This window comes from Molossus molossus, unplaced genomic scaffold (genome assembly GCF_014108415.1).
Source record: "Molossus molossus isolate mMolMol1 unplaced genomic scaffold, mMolMol1.p scaffold_m16_p_1, whole genome shotgun sequence".
NCBI classification, from domain to species: Eukaryota; Metazoa; Chordata; class Mammalia; order Chiroptera; family Molossidae; genus Molossus; species Molossus molossus.
In genome coordinates, this window is record NW_023425344.1 from 36,714,378 (window position 1) to 36,726,650 (window position 12,273).

The 12,273-nt window shown below is 48.1% G+C and overlaps 1 protein-coding gene and 1 non-coding gene across 4 annotated transcripts in view; one reads left to right on the forward strand and one right to left on the reverse strand.

The window, feature by feature from the left end:
• The window catches only part of SCFD2 (sec1 family domain containing 2), a 394,530-nt gene that overhangs the window by 69,485 nt on the left and 312,772 nt on the right, over positions 1–12,273 (reverse strand). The gene's annotated exons all lie outside the window — the stretch shown is intronic.
• Positions 7,468–7,574, forward strand: LOC118621306. Its single transcript, XR_004957668.1, has one exon. It is a non-coding gene; the product is annotated as a U6 spliceosomal RNA (small nuclear RNA).

Here is a 12,273-nt window from a genome sequence, read left to right on the forward strand (position 1 = left end):
TCCCAACCCCCCTCCATCTGGCAACCACCAGTTTGTTCCCTATATTTATGAAGAATGAGGATTCTTTTATTTCTTTATTCATACAAATGACATATTACTACTTGTCTCATTGTTTAAAGATGTCCGTGCTGCAACAATGTTATTGAATTCAATACCCAGATGTTCAACAGTTGGGGAGAGGACACTGAAAATGATACTACTTTATAACAACCATGTCTTGCAAATGTTAAGCTCCCTCTCCTGCCCCCAGGATCTCAGATTTAAGAATTGAACCTTGACAAATAGAGTTAAACCCTAAAATAAGAGACCATAAGGCAAAAAAAGAAAAAAAAAAATTATCAACACTGTAAAGAAATACATGTTATGACCCTTCTATAAAAGAAAATCCAACTGCCTATAGCTGTTGTTCTAATGACGCATTTATCATCTAAACTTTGCTCTCGATGACATCACTGGTTAACTGACATCATAGATGAGCTATTTCAGCTTTCTAATCTGGCTTTAAATCCACTTTAGTCGATTGGCTTGGCACTGTCTCCTAATGTTTGATTAGACACATTCCTCTGAGCAAAGCGATAGGTGGGTGAGGTGACCTCCAAGTCAACTGGTGGCAGGGGAAGGTGGCCTCCTGCTGACGTCCCTCCCTGCAGTTACTCAATGTCTTCACGCTGCCTGAAGGGAATCAAACCTTCTTTTGCCACACTAGCCATAGATAATTCTTGACCACCTCCTTCTCCTGAATTCCAGTTCCCTCCAGGCCCTGTTGCTTCCTGTCAACTAGCTAATCTCACTAAAGAACACTGAAGGTGGAGCTGAAAGGGTCTACGGGTCACCAGTGCTCCCTTCTGGAGTGAAAGTCTCGTCAAAGGGGCAGAGTTTAACATGCAGGGATTAGTTCTCCTGAAGAGCATTTCCAGGCATCCCTTTACGCCAGGAGGAAGGATATTTTCCAGAAGCCACTGTCACCTCTCCTCTTGTTACAGTCACCTCTTTCCCCAGCATCTAGCACAAAGCTGGTTGCCATAGTAGCCAGTGACTGTGTCTTCAAATTGGGCTCTGGGGGCAGTTGTGACTTGTGGGTCTAACCAGATGTATTTACAGTGAACCTAAACATGAGCATATGGGCAGACAAAGGGTTCCTCTGTGTATGTGTACAAATTTATTAGATGGCATTCTTAAAAGGCTTTAATAATTAAATCTTATTAAGTCAAAGTATAATGTAGTTTTTTTTCCCTTCACTATTCAGTGCAAATATTTTAAAGCTTGATGATATCAAGCCTTGGTGGTAATGCACAGGGTTGGTGGAAATGTAGATCTGCAGCGTCATTTTGGAGGGCAGTACGGTGGCATCTACCAAAAGTACAAATGTTTAGGCCCTTTGATCCAGCAACTCTACTTTTAGGACTCTACCCTTGAAATAACCTTACTTGGGTACAAAGAAGTAAGTAGAAGGGTGGTCACTATGCATGGTTTGTAGCTGAAGGTAGTTAGGAACAATGATCTAATGTGCACAGCCACAGATAAAGATTAAATTGATAACACAGACTATTATGCAGCCATTAGAAGTTGAACATGGTAGACCTATTCGTGGTGACCCGGAGAGAAGTCTAAGACAACTAGGTGGAAAAATCAGGAAGCAGAACAATATGCAGACTGTGATGTCCTGTGTTCTTAAAAACCCTATATATTTCGAGGTATGACTTTGCCCATCCCTTTGTATGTGAACACTTGGAAGAGTGTGGAAGATTATATCCAAATGGATGAAGAGGGTCATGAGAAGAGGAGTGGAATTAGAAAAGGAGAGACATCAAGAGAAACTCATGCTTTTCTCCATATTGTTTAAATTTTGTTCAGCGAGACTATATTCATATACGTGCTATGAATTTTAATTGTATGTTGAACTTAAAACTTTTCTTTAGTGAACTAGAATCTTAGCCCAGAAAACCAAGTTGCCTACTTATTTCTATAACCTGAGCCCTCACTTAAGATTTTCTTCCCCCAAACACATGGTTTTGGAACTTAGGCAAATGATACCCTATCTTTGTCATGGGACTAAATACGAGGATGTACCACTATTTCTTTTTTTTATCTGTTCTAAGAGTTAATCCATGCGAAAATGAGCTGTGCTTCTGCTGAAGTCAAGGGCAAAACACTTCAATCCAAAAACACCAGCGCTAATAAACGAAACCAAGGGGACAGAATCCTTATCGACAGAAAGTCACAGCTCCCACCAGACCGTGGCCTGCCACAGACCTCAGTTACCAGATATTCCTGGGCAGACTTTCCAGGAAACGTAAAACAATACGAGTTTCAAACGGAATGCTTCTTTGACAGACTTTACATTTAATTCTCTTTTTCTCTCTCCACCTTCCCACTTATAGAAAGACTCATGAGAATGGTAATATGCTTTCCTGTTTTTTCAGTAAGGAATAATGAGCTAGGGATTTCTGCATTAAAGACGTTTTGTCTTATTCTTAAATTAACTGGATTTTCAAAGCAAATGCTGCATCCGTTGGAATCACTTTCTAGATCTTCTACTTTAAAGAGAAAAGAAAAGCCTGTGAATTTGGAATGATTAAATATAGTGGGGAAAGTAAAATAGGTTACGTGTAACATGTTGAGAGAAGGTGCCTGCCCCAAAAGCATGGGAGACTCAGAGGCTAACCCAGAATCTCTGGGCGCGGGGCTGGGCGCTGCCCTGCTCATGCCACGGCTGGTTCTGATGCTCAGCCAGCTATGTTTTCCCTTCAAACGAGTGAGGATCACCTATGGATATCAGAGGTTTATCTTAGAAGGATCCCAAAGATATCCTCAACATCTCATAGCAAAATACTTAAAAAGTAAAAAAATATATATATTTAATTGAGCAACTTTAGAAGGATAGGAAATGCTATGTTTTAAAATTATTAAAGGCCAGAGTATTCCTTAAAAAGGTTAGGAATATCTGCTCCTCTTACTTCTCCCTAAAACCATGTTTGATGTAGAAACCTCAGATTCATGGTTCCGACTCGAACAAAGGGAAAGGAGTACTACAATTCTCACGATAATTGGAACTACAAATGACTTACCGTGACAATGACTATGCTCAACGCTATGAGCATGTTTTTATTCCCCTACTCAGAAATATTATGTGTATTTATGTTGCTTAATATAATACAGTTACATATATCTTTTTTTTTTTTTTAATCCTCACCCGAGGATATTCCTCCATTTTTGTACAGATAGAGTGGGATGGAGAGAGAGGGAGAGAGAGAGAGAAACATCGACGTGAAGGGACACATCGAGTGGCTGCCACCCGCACGACCAACCAGGGCCGGGGACAAACTGCAACCGAGGTACATGCCCTTAGCGGGAACCGAACCCGGGTCTCTCCGGACTGCAGGCCAACGCTCTAACTGCTGAGCCAAACCAGCCAGGGCGGTTACATATATCTTAAGAATTAAAATAAATAGGCTCTCATCCTTTAAAAGTCCTCATTAACAGTATCAAAGCCTTCCAGAATGAAGAACTGTCATTATTACTCTAGAATTCAGGGATTGGCCCTGGCCGTTTGGCTCAGCGGTTAGAGCGTCGGCCTGCGGTCCGGAGAGACCGGGGTTCGGTTCCTGCTAAGGGCACGTACCTCGGTTGCAGTTTGTCCCCAGCCCTGGTTGGGTCGTGTGGGTGGCAACCACTCGATGTGTCGCTTTCACATCGATGTTTCTCTCTCTCTCTCTCACTTTATCTGAACAAAATATCGAAAAATGTCCTTGGGTGAGGATCAGGGATTGTTTTTCCTGGAATCTTGGTATTTGTGGTAGGAAAGCTGAGAGGAAGAAAGCCCTCCATCGCCAGAGGGGAAGGGTCTTTGGAATGAAATTGGCCAGGACACATCAAACACAGCAGACTTGAAGACACTATTCTTGTTTTCTCCTTGTTCCGTTTTGACTCTGGTCTAACTGGCGACATTTCCAGCTCACGGTGCCCTGATGGGGGAGACTGCTCTCCGGCAGGCTGTCATGGGAATCCGGCCGACTGGGCACTGTTCTTACATGTTCTCTTCTCCCTAATGACATATATTTGATCACTCAGCTAGAAAAAAATCTTGGCAAATTGCACTACAATAATCATTTCCCACCTTGGCTCTGTTGTAATGCACTCAAAGTTCAATCAAGGATGGCCACTTGGAGAGAGCTCTCCGTTTGCAGGGGGCTGCCAGACAGAAGCCAGGCGTCACCTCATTGTTCAGAGCGAGCTCTGGCCTTCATTCGCCTGGGATACGTATTCCCAAACTCAAGCACCATCAGGGATTAAGACAGGAATGTCAATTATCTCCAAATTAATCTATTAATTCAGTACACTTCCAGTGAAAATCACAGAAGTGAGGTGTGTGTGAGTGCAATTAACAATTCTAAAACTTCTGTGGGAAAGCGAAGGGTTAAGAGAGCCAAGACAAACTTGAAGATGAACAGTGTGGTCTTGGCACGGGGACAGACGGGAATGAAACGGAGCCCATCCCGGTGTACGCAGACAGTGTAAACCAAGACGGCCTGCACTTCAGCGGGGAAGGGAGAACTACTCAACAGGTAGCGTTTGGGCATAATCCATATAAAATTTGATCCCTATTTCATAAATTATATGAAAAAAAGCAATTCTAGGGTATTAAAGACCTGAATGTAAAAAAACCAACATTTAAAAACTTTTAGAAAAATTGAAGTATACCATAAACAGAGTGAAAAGACCAGCCTAAAGCTAATATATTTGTAACATAAAAAACCAACAAAGGACTATACAGACAATGAAGAAATCAATAGGGAAAAGACAAAAAACAAGTAGAAAACTAGGCAAAGAACGTGAAGAGGAAAATTATTGAGGAAATCACGTGGAGTGTGAAAAATATGCAACTTTGCATGTAATCAGGGAAATGAGACCGCCGCACGTTGAGTCTGACGAGGTAAGCAGGCAGGGTCGCAGGTGAGCGAGGGTGGGCTGAAGGGCCAGGGCCTGGAGCACAGCAGGTGCTCTGTAGACAGTGCCTTTCCCTCCCTCCTTGCTCCCCGGAGCTTGGCTCTCAGTCAGCAGAGCCATGGCCCTCCCGGCGCCCCCACAAGGCCCAGGGTCCCTAAAAGACGGGGAAATCACAATGGAGGCAGCTGCAGTGGAAACGAGGAATTTTGAGTCGGAAGACCTGGATTTATGGTGGACCTTCGGACAGATTCTTTAACTTGGAATCTGTTTCCTCTTCTGCAATGAGAGAGAACTACAAGGACTTCAATGTGACCTTGAAGACGCCAGTGAGCTAGGAAAGGACTGAACGATGTCCCACTGCTGGCGGTGACATGCCGAGCTCTTCACTGTAACCGACAGCTCGCACGGGGAGCTACCATCACCCTTTCCGACTCCTACGTCGATGTATGAGTTAGGAGCCCCGAGGATGCAGCCACCCGAACAAGTAGCCAACGGGAGGAAAGGCCGGATCCGTTCTCTTTCCTGCCAGTGTGCAACCTTCGTGGGGGTGGACAGGCTGGATTTTAAACAATGGGCGGGTTGATTCTGTCTCTGTGTCTATTTCCAGGGTTGTAATGTATATTCTCTGTCTCCCACATCCTGCTTTCTATTTTCTTCTCTCTACAGAGGCACTTTTAATAACAATTTATTAAAAGCAGGCAGCTTAAGATACGGCTTAAAACGTCTCTCTTGCATCATCAGGCTGAGTTAAAATTCTGCACATAAAAGCTTCTGGAGGAGAAACACAGGACGAACAGCCAGGAGCTCTGACTTCCATAGACGATGCCGAGCCCTCAGCTCTGTGGGGCCTGAGGCAAAGCCACATGACCTCTTTGGGGCTCCATGTTCTCATCACATATTCTTTTTTGGGTACGTGCGCCGAGTGGGAACCGAACCTGGGACTCTCTGGTCTGCAGGCCGACACTCCAACCGCTGAGCCAAACCGGCCAGGGCTCATCACATATTCTCATAGGACACTAAAATACCCTGACACCACTTTACTACACACACACACACATTTATTTTTAAATGCAATACTTACATACGTATATTTTAACGGTGGGAACTTTCCAGTTGTGCGTTATGAAAACCCGTCCAGGGTTCAGAGCCGGGAACCCAGGGCTGCTCTTTGCAGACGCAGCGCACTCGCCTCCAGCTGCCGTTTGTGGCTTCAGCTGGTTCTGAAAGCAGCACTTTCCCTTCTGATGTCTGAGGCCCGTTACTTTCATGTCTGACTTCACCAGCAGGTGTTCTCAGACTCTTATTTATGAGCTGTCTTCCCTGAGGGTTCCAGGAAGACGTTTTTCCCGCAAGCTTACCGAGAGGCACAGAGAAATAAATTCCCCTCGCCCACGGGTCCCGCTGCTGGAACTGAAGTCTTCAGTGACCACCCTGAAGTCTAGACCTTCCCCACTTCTTGGAAGACACAGGGGTCCACGTGTGAAGCACACGGGCCAGACCCAAACGCGCCACGGAAACAAGGAAAGGACAAACCTCTCATCCTTTGCTTTAGGGCCTAGACATGGGAGGCCTGTACCACCAGGATGTCAGAATGGGCGCGAGTGCTTTGGACCCTGAATCCAGGACAGCGGAGGGAAGTACCCCTTCCTGGGAGAGTCTCCTGCCAGGCAGGGGAAGCCTGGCCTTGCAGCGTGCATCTCCAGTGTACCATGTCACGCTGGCTGCGAGGCTGCCCGGGCAGAAATGATGGGCTGATGGCCTCAACAAATACACATGCACACCCGACAGGACAGCAGACGCTAGTGGGCAGGGTATGGGACAAGATGAAGAGGCCCTTAGCTTACATCTGGGACAACAGAAGAAGGAGGTTACTCTGCAAGTGGCACTGGTGTGGCAAGATGACATTTTAAAATATTAACGGATTGCATGTGTGTGAGGAATCATATTTCTTTTGATCCTACAACCCATCTCCTCTCAGCCAGCTAGGTGCTGCATTCCGAAAGTTAGGTCCTGAGGACACTTAGGAGACTGAAAGAGGCAGAGTTAGGCTTCTTGATCCCAAGACCAGAGAAAGGTCCCTGGGTCGAGGAAGTCCTTGGGGAGAGAGGGGGAGCCCTTAGACATGCTTGTAGATTTACAGAAGAAGGGGCGTCTATGCTTCACCTCCAGAGTGGAGCCCAGGAACACAGTGGACACAGAGCAGAAATGGCGGTGTCGGTGTCAGATGGGGTCACAGGTTCCACAGCTCAGCACCACCCATGGCTCAGGGTAGCATGGCCATAGATGAAGCTGCAAACAGACTCTCAGAGTTCCCTGCTCAAGGCAGCAGAAAGCTTCCTTGCACTAATGGATTTCAAAGAGAAAGGGGGAGATGGAGCGTGCTGGGTCCAAGGGGCCTTCCAAACAGCCACCCACCAGGGCCTGTGGATTGACAGCGGAGGACCGATGAGGGATGTCGTGGGGATGATTTCGGGGACAGAGCACCGGGGAACAGGAGCACCATGCACAAATTAAGAGAGAGTGCTCGCTGCGGCAGCACACGTACTAAAACTGGAACGGTACAGAGAAGATTAGCATGGCCCCTGTGCAAGGATGACATGCAAATTCGTGAAGGGTTCCATATTTTAGCCAGGCTGGTGTGGCTCAGTGGTTGAGCACTGACCCATGCACCAAGAGGTCGCCAGTTCGATTCCCAGTCAGGGCACATGCCCAGGTTGTGGGCCAAATCCCCAGTGGGGAGCATGCAGCAGGCGGCCAATCGATGTTCTCTCTCATCGATGTTTTTCTACCTCTCTCTCCATCTCCCTTCCTCTCTCTCTAAAATCAATAAAGATTAAAGGGAAAAAAAAAGTTAGAGAAAAAAAAAATTTAAGTTGCATCTGTCCTGAGATTGGTGCCCACTACACTGGTAAAAACCAACACATAATAGATGAGTCCAGCTTGTGCCTAACCCATTGCAGGAAGTGTGATATCTGTACACAGACGTAGCACTTAGACGTGGGTTCAGACGTCCGGTTGCTAAAGAGGAGTCTGGACCAGGGCAGAAAACAGGATGAGAGTAGGAAAGTCACACTTCTGCTTTCTGTCTGTCTGTCTGAGTAACAGCCGAAAGCTACTCCCTACCCCCACTGCCTCCCACCCCCGCAGACAGTTTACTGCAAGGGATTGGAAAGCTTACGACTTGGCACCTTTACAGGGTAACAACTCCAGGGAGAGAATAGAGCAAGTAAGTTCAACAGGGCCAGTTCACTTTTACTTGGGAATGAAGTTTATCTGCTCCCCATCCCAATTCTAAATATAGACTTAAAATATTTCCATTATTGCAACAGCTAATTTTAAAATGTAGTTTGAAGTAAGTAGTAACTGCAAATGGAGAACACGTAGGTGAACCAGGCACCAGGGAGCTGCCATCCAGATCGCTGACAGCATTTTTCTTTGCTGATATGCAACTCATGATTTAGAGTGGGACAGCTTTACAACCTGTTAGTGATAAGGGGACGCATGTTGGAAACAGGTCCATTAGAAAAATGATAATCCTTTCATTCCCTAAAATGCTACCTAAATTCTCCCCCGCTTTTTCCCAGATACAAATAGAAATCTCCATGACACCCAAATGTTCCTTGGGAAAGTCACCAAATAGCAGGGAACCCATGGAAAAGAATAACTGGCATCTTGAAATCTAGTAAAAGTATCTTTTTAGTAGCCATAGAATAGGAGAAAAGTGTTTACAGCTTTACAATGCCCACAGGACTAGCAACTTACTCTGCTGGTAACTCTGCTGTTGGAAAAGTAACAGCACCACAAATCACAGCAACAAGTAACAAATAATTGCTGCAACAACAGCTACATTATCTGAGCCCTTGTAAAGCACCAGGCCCTGAGCTCCGCCCATTACCTCCTCAGTCCTCACCAGGCGCCCTTGAGGGAGTTGGTATTATAATTGTCCCCACCTGGCAAATAAAAAACTCAAAAGCGGTCATTTCATGACATTAGTTTACAATGATAATGTAGTAAAGCATGTGCATCTAACTTGGTTTTGCACCCTGCAGACCTGGTGGCAGTGCATGCCAATGACTGTGACTTGGATATTGCAGGACAGCCAGCCTAGAGCATAACAAAAAGGAGGAAGGGGACCTCTAGTCTGTCTGCTATATAAAGAAGTTTCCAGACAGCACTGAGACACCAATCCTGTCAGGGAGGGTGGATCTCTCACTGTGAGCCAGAGTCCTGAGAGGTGGAGCGGGGCCACACGTCTCCAACATGTCCGGCGAGCTCTGGGGACGGTCTTCAGTCACGTGCTTGTCTATAGGTGAGTCACATGTGAGACCCGGGAAAGGCCTTGGTCCACTGTCAGAGTGTCAGTTTGCTTACCCGGGACACAGGGATTGTGAGGCATGAATGAGAAGATAACCAAGGAAAAGCTTGGTCCAGTCTCAGGAGCTGCGACGTGGGAGGAAGTGAACAGAGGAGTGGGAGGAAGTGATGGGAGGAGAGTGAGGAAGTGAACAGAGGAGTGGGAGGAAGTCATCAGAGGAGTGAGAGGAAGTGATCGAAGGAGTGGGAGGAAGTGATTGGAGGAGTGGAAGGAAGTGATCGGGGGAGTGGGAGGAAGTGATTGGAGGAGTGAGAGGAAGAGAAGAGAGAAGTGGGAGGAAGTGAACCGAGAAGTAGGAGGAAGTGATCGGAGGAGTGGGAGGAAGTGATCTGGGAGTGGGAGGAAGTGGTTGGAGGAGTGGGAGGAAGTGAACCAAGGAGTGGGAGAGTGGAGGTAAAAGAGTAGATAAAAATAAAATCCCTGAGTGGATAATTGCCCATGGATTTATACTAGAGGTTATCCAGAAAAATGACTTCAGACAAGCCAACAACAATACCAGGACCTCCAAAAGTGAAAAGGCGGGGCAGGAATAGCCGCTGCATGATGACAGCAGCAGGCTGCAGCCCTGGTCACCCGAGCAGTGACTGCCCACTGTCTGGTCAAACATTTGTAGCTCAGTGGTGAGGACCACGACTATTGAGCTGGCTGTCTGGGTTCGAATCTTCGTTCTGCCGCCTCCTGCTATGGAACCGGGGCGCTCCCCTGACCCCTTCCCCTCATGCCAGCACGCTGCCGCTGGCACCTCTGTGGTGGGGTTGGTGGGGGGAGTGTGAGCCCGAGCTCAGGAGCCGGGCCTGGCCCAGGAGGGTGCTGTCTGGGTGAGCTGCTCTGGGCCCGCCCTCCGTCCTCAACAGCTAACCAGCGTCCTGCCACATCAGGCAGGTGCTCTGGGCAGGCGGCCACGAGAAACCGACAGTCATAGCCTAAACCTGGAAAAATGCTGTTGCACTTTTGGAGGAGTGGGAGGAAGTGAAAAATTGCTGTTTCATAGGCCAAATCTGGGGGGAAATCAGCAATTTCATATACACATGGGCAAACAGATCCCAAGCTTGAAAAACAACCCCAAAAAAGGACCAAGCAGTCTAGCAAACATCATACAGGGAGAGTCTGAGGAAACAGTAAAATAGCCGTGGCTTACACAGCTGTATCAGTATCAAAGGAGTGCATACATTAGTTCCAGGATCGAATCGTGTCCTTTAAGCACAAACACAAGCTCCAGGAGCTGACGGGTGTGTAGATGCACGTGTCTGACTAAGAAGTGGGAAGGTGAGAGATTTTTTTCGGGCCATAGAGACACAGAAGGGGCTCCCTCCTCCCTCGAGGAGCCAGCTCCGATCTGTACCGCGCACAATCCGCTTTGATCTGCTTCCCTTTCTTTCCTGCTCCTTTTGATCCACAAAAGAGAATCTCAACCCACCCTCTTCACCTACCCCTCCTGCTCCTGCCGGCGTCTTCTCCCACGCTGATCCTCTTCGCCGACTTCCTCGCTCCATCTGTCGGCTACTTTCCTCCCACTCTTCACCTTCCTCGTCTCCCCCGCGCAGGAGCCGGGCTAGGAGGAAGCGGAGAGCAGCTAGGTGCCAGGCTTCCCACCGCTGGCAGCTGGTGTGCAGGCCTCGCCCTCTGCCCTGTATGGAGAGGCGGCTTCGGGCGGCGGGTTGCAGGGCGGCTCTCAGTTCGGTCCTACAGCGCAGGTCACACCAGCATCTTTCTTCCTGCGTCCCACGGTCTCCTCCTGCAGTCTGCCAAGTCCCGTTTCCCAGAAGCAACATAGATAACCATAAATTGCTCCAAATTATTCAGTGTTTACTAATGCGATGAACCTATGTGAAGCCCTTTGTGTCTCTTAGAACATTCTCTCCTCACAGTGGCCCTGAAAAGGGGACGTTAATATGACCCCATTTTGCACACGTGGAGCCAGAGCTCAGGGGTGAGTGGTTTGCTTAAGGAGTCACCATCCGCTGTCACAGAACTGGATGCCGGCCTGGCACTGGACTCCGGAGCCCCTGCTCCGATTTACTTTAAATTTTTTTTTTTTTAATCCTCACCCGAGGACAGATTTGCATCTATCTTCAGATAGGACAGGAGGGAGAGAGGGGGAAGAGAGAGAAACATCGACTGGTTGCCACCCAGACGACCCCGGTTGGGGCTGGGGACAAACTGCAACCAAGGTACGTGCCCTTAGCGAGAACCAAGCCCGGGACTCTCCGGTCCGCAGGCCAACGCTCTAACCGCTGAGCCAAACCGGCCAGGGCTCCAATTTACGTTGAATGCCACAGAGAACCGCTCTCCTGCGTGCGGTCAGCCTCCACCCGGCGGACCACTGTTTCCAGGCCCCGGAGGCACGGAGCAGGGCAGTCAGCAGCTCTCGCGAGCATGTCTTCCCAGCTTCACTGCTAGAAGGTAGGCTCTTCCTTTCATTGCAGAGTCAAGTTCTAGACAAGAAGTCCAGCTGGCCCGTTCTGTGGCCCAGAAGGGGAGGTCTGATCGTTCCCACTAAAATCGAGTAGAGGAAGAGGAAGAGCCGTTCCCCATGAAGGATTCCCATGAGGAGGTCTGGTGCGGGGCCGGCAAAAGCATGTCCACCGACGATTTGAGGTCCTGGGCCCCCAGGCCTCGGCAGTGCTGCTGGACCTGTCCCAGCCAGAAGGGTGGCCAAGTGGGACGCGACAAGGGGGATGGTGTTGCTGAAATCCTAGCATTCTAGCAAAGCCAGACTGGAGGTCAGCATGAAACACTTCTTCATAGCCCCGGTCTTTGGCGTTTGGGGGGATTCACTAAAATCACCTAAAGGAGGAGGTCAAGGGGATCAGAGATACCCCACAATTCCAGAAACCACCCTGGGCTTCAAGTGCAAATGCTGGCCTTCCAGAGGAGTGGGCTGCAACCAGAAGGGTTGGAAAATGTAAGGGGCCCAGTGCGACTCAGCATCTCCACCTGTGCGGAGCGGA